Source organism: Penaeus monodon, chromosome 4, assembly GCF_015228065.2.
Source record: "Penaeus monodon isolate SGIC_2016 chromosome 4, NSTDA_Pmon_1, whole genome shotgun sequence".
NCBI classification, from domain to species: Eukaryota; Metazoa; Arthropoda; class Malacostraca; order Decapoda; family Penaeidae; genus Penaeus; species Penaeus monodon.
In genome coordinates this window covers 50,704,807-50,709,806 of record NC_051389.1, presented here as the reverse complement: position 1 = coordinate 50,709,806, position 5,000 = coordinate 50,704,807, and positions in this window count along the sequence as shown.

Here is a 5,000-nt window from a genome sequence, read left to right as displayed (position 1 = left end):
CATACAAGAATTTATAAATAATTATGATACAAGTAATAGCTGAAGTGCAGACGTTGTTATAGTTAATGAATAAGTTACAGACATCTTAAACCGAAGTCTAGGCTCCATCCTTGGATTCGCATGATTTTGCGGTAATGGTGGTAATATTGATTCGAAATCCGGAACGTCGTCTCCTTAAAAATAATAATAATAATAATAATAATAATAATAATAATAATAATAATAGACATAACTAAATAATATAGGCAAGATCCGTAGGTAACGAAATTAGAAAAGGGTTCTCAGGGCGGAATTGCCAACCCCGAAAATACGGTGATCGTAATAATGGGGTCCGGCGGTCCATGAAAGCCACGGGCAAGTTAAGTGTTTTTGGCTCATTACAGCTATCGTTGTTGTTGTTGTTGTGTTGTTTCTAGTAATTTGTGAGTCTAGGAGGGTTTTCATTCCATCTGATCGTGGATTTTTTTTTTTTTTTTTTTTTTTGGGGGGGGGTCGGGTTTTACTTTCTTTTTTTTTTTTTTTTTACTTTTCCCTTTTCGCTTTTTATAATGCGTGTTAAGAGCTTTTTTTCCACTTTGCCATTTAATTTCTTTTTCTTGTTTGTAAATCTCAAATCAGTGGGTATCTCACTCCAGTTCTTGCCTTCGTGAATAAACTATTGTAGAAAGGAACATACTATACTATACTAGTTTCATTCATTGCATATTGTTACGTACAAGAAGTAGTCTGTGTAATAGTTGATTTTTTTTCATTCTCTCATTCTATCATTCCCTCATTTTCTCTCTCTCTCTCTCTCTCTCTCTCTCTCTCTCTCTCTCTCTCTCTCTCTCTCTCTCTCTCTCTCTCTCTCTCTCTCTCTCTCTCTCTCTCTCTCTCTTGTGGCTTGCTTAATCATCCCGGATTATCTTATCAGCTTGAGGAAAACTTTCTCAGTTTTGTTCCGTTTCTGCTTCGTTCTGGTTTTGTTTAGTTTGATTTGCAGACGAATTGGCGCCTCTGTGAGCTCTTCAATGGCATGCGTTTTCCTTGGCTTTGACCCCGGGAGATGAGCCTAGCAGTGATGTCGCTCGCTCGTCGTGCGCCATTCACGTGAGCAACTTTTAATGATACTGGGAATGCGGTCTGTGATAGAGGAACGAGATCCTGCCTTAGGTAAAGGATACGTCTATACACACATATATGCACATGTACGCACGCATGCACATATACACACACACGCATACACACACACATGCACATGCACATGAACATGCACATGCACATGCACATGCACATGCACATGCACATGCACATGCACATGCACATGCACATGCACACACACATGCACACACACATGCACACACACACACACACACACACACACACACACACACACACACACACACACACACATACACACATATTTATACATATACATATATGTACAGTATATATATATATATATATATATATATATATATATATATATATATATATATATAAAAGTATATGTATAGTATATATATGATATATAATATATATGTTTGTGTATATATGTATGTGTGTGTGTGTGTGTGTGTGTGTGTGTGTCTGTGTCTGTGTCTGTGTCTATCCACACACACACACCTACATATATACAAACCATACACATACATCTTACATACACATAGGCATATGCCTAAACATATTCACTCACACCACATATATTTTTTCCTTCTTTGGCTCCTCCTTCTTTCCTTCTTGCCCTCTCTTTCTCTTCCCTTTTACTTTTTTCTCGCATATTTATCCTTTGAGCACAAAAAAGCCATGTAACAAAGGCCACGGTAGCAGCTGGCACTTTCTCATTCATTAAGGCTTATATACTTATATGTATGTTGAAGCTTAGTTTTGGTTTAAGTAAAGATAACTTCACAAGTTCATGTTATCTCGCATGTCATGTTAGTTCTCATCATCTCTCTCTCTCTCTCTCTCTCTCTCTCTCTCTCTCTCTCTCTCTCTCTCTCTCTCTCTCTCTCTCTCTCTCTCTCTCTCTCTCTCTCTCTCTCTCTCTCTCTCTCTCTCTCTCTCTCTCTTTTTTTTCTCAGTCGTCTTCCCTGACGTGTATGTAATGACTTAAAAATTCTTTACTCATTTTTTTTTACTTTTACTATTAATTCATTCTCTGTACTTTTTTTAAACGTTATTAGTAAGTTGATTTTTGTAACCTATTTATAATGTATTTGTATTAACACTTTTTTTAACTACCCCCTTGCTCTCATAATGACCATACAATAATCATAAAATAACAACATTAACACAACATGAAAATGATAACAAAAACAAAAGTAATTTATAACTGCATAGATTGAAATACATCGCTAACTTAAGACAAGCGAGTTATTTAATATAGAAATACAGCATTTTTTTGTTAAGTGATCTAAGGACCAATACGTTCTTTTAAATTCAGTATGTAGAATGAATACTAGCAAGAATATATGATATTGCAGTATTGCAACGATAGAAGATGAAGAGGTTATATAAATCAGTAGCAATGATGCTATTGCGGTTATACTCTATCTCTGTCTCTCTTTTATGTGCCTTCTCTCTCTCTCTCTTTCTTTCTCCTCTCTCTCTCTCTCTCTCTCTCTCTCTCTCTCTCTCTCTCTCTCTCTCTCTTCTCTCTCTCTTTCTCCTCTCTCTCTCTCTCTCTCTCTCTCTCTCTCTCTCTCTCTCTCTCTCTCCTCTATCTCTCTCTCTCCTCTCTCTCTCTCTCTCTCTCTCTCCTCTCTCTCTCTTCTTCTCTCTCTCTCTCCTCTCTCTCTCTCTCCTCTCTCTCTCTCTCTCTCTCTCTCTCCTCTCTCTCTCTCTCTATGTTTCTATGTATGTATGTATGCATGTATATATGTATATATACATATATATATATATATATATATATATATATATATATATATGTATATATATATATATATATATATATAATATATATATATATATATATATTATATAATATTATTTAATATTACACATATATCATCTATTATACTTATATAACTAATAATACAATACACAATTGTGTGTAAATGTACACACACACACACACACACACACACACACACACACACACACACAATAATATATATTTATATATATATATATATATATATATATATATATATATATATATATATATATGTATGTATGTATGTATATATATTCATCTATCTATCTATCTATCTCTTTGTCAGTCTAGCTGCTAGTCTACCTTATCTGTCTATTTATCTGTCCATCTATCTATCCCGCTCTCTCTGTTTCACTTTTTTTTTTTTTTATCTAGATAGTAGAAAAGGTCAATATTCTTAGGCCTAAAAGGATCAACTTTTCAAATCATTACAACTTTTTCTTCAGATTTAGTTTGATTGAAAAAAAAAAAATCAGGCGTAATAAATACCAAAGTTTACCTAAATATTATTCATTTCTCAAATTTCATCTTCACTTCCGCTTCAGAGAAGGAAGAGGAGAGGAAGACGAGGAATAAAAAGAGAGAGAAAAGAGTAATTGAAAATAAAGAGGGAATAGACGACGATGCGTAAAAGTCAACGCAATTATAAAGCCACAGAAGCAGAAGCCGATATTTCGATACATAAATCTGAAAACTGCGAGCCATGTGTCTCTTCCTAGAAACCATTGTGCAGACGAAAGACCACATATTTCACGAATTAAAAAGATTTTTTTTCCAAAAAAATAAATAAATAAAAGGGGGGGGGGAGGGAGGGAAAGGGGGAAGAAGAGAGAGATGTATGCAATAAAAGTATCCATTGCAGAGGATTTATTGCAATGGGAGAGATCTATTGCATGGATTACGATTAATTATTAATAATCCAATTAGAGGCGGCACGCAACCGCTCTTCCACACGCCCGCTCGCTTGCGCGCCCGCACTTCTCGTGATAGGGAAGGGATGTTAGCAAAGGAAGGGGAAGGGGGGACAGACAGACATACAGATAGACAGATGAATAGATGGACAGATAGGCAGACAGACATATAGATAGATAGATAGATAGATAGACAGATAGATAGATAGACAGACAGATAGATAGACAACCAGAGAGGCTGACAAGCAGACAGAATAACAGACATACAGGCAGCGTGAGAGAGATAGACAAAGACAGAGAGAGAGAGAGAGAGGAGTGAGTGAGAGACAAACAAACAGACAGACAAAAAGAGAGAGAGAGAGAGAGAAACGGACAAGCAGACAAATAGACAGATAGATAGATCGATAGATAGAGAGATAAACAACCAGAGAGAAAAAAAAAAAAAACGTACATGCAGCAAGAGAGAGAGATAGACAGACTAAGAGTCTAAGAAGAGAGAGAGAGAGACAGGCGGACAGACAGAAGACAGAAGAAAGATAGATAGATAGATAGATAGACAACCAGAGAGGCTGACAAACAGGCAGAGGGAGTGAGTGAGTGAGGGACAGACAGATTGCGAGAGAGACAGACAGACAGAGAAAGAGAGAGAGCGAAACATACAGAGAAAGAGAGAGAGCGAGACAGACACACAGAAAGAGAGAGAGAGCGAGACAGACAGACAGAGAAAGAGAGAGAGCGAGACAGAGAAAGAGAGAGAGCGAGACAGACAGACAGAGAAAGAGAGAGAGCGAGACAGGCAGACACACACAAAGGGGAGAGTAGAAACTCTGAACACGTATTTTCCGTTCCTCTTTTCTTCCATCTTTCCTTCCTTCCAACCCCTTTATCCCTCGACTTCTTCCTCTCCATTTCCTCCTCTCGCCAATCCGTGAGCGTCTTACAATATATATAGAAATATCTTTTTTAAGAAAAATTGACGAAATGGAAACACATTTGACGAAACAGAAACACAATACTCCCAGAAACGATCACTAAATTCACAAAACCATATCGATTTGATATCAAACAATATCAAACCACCATATAATAATAATAAAAGTAATAACACCGTAAAATAGATGAAATAAAGAATGACCACATCTCATTAAAAGACAAAGTTTCTGGATCCA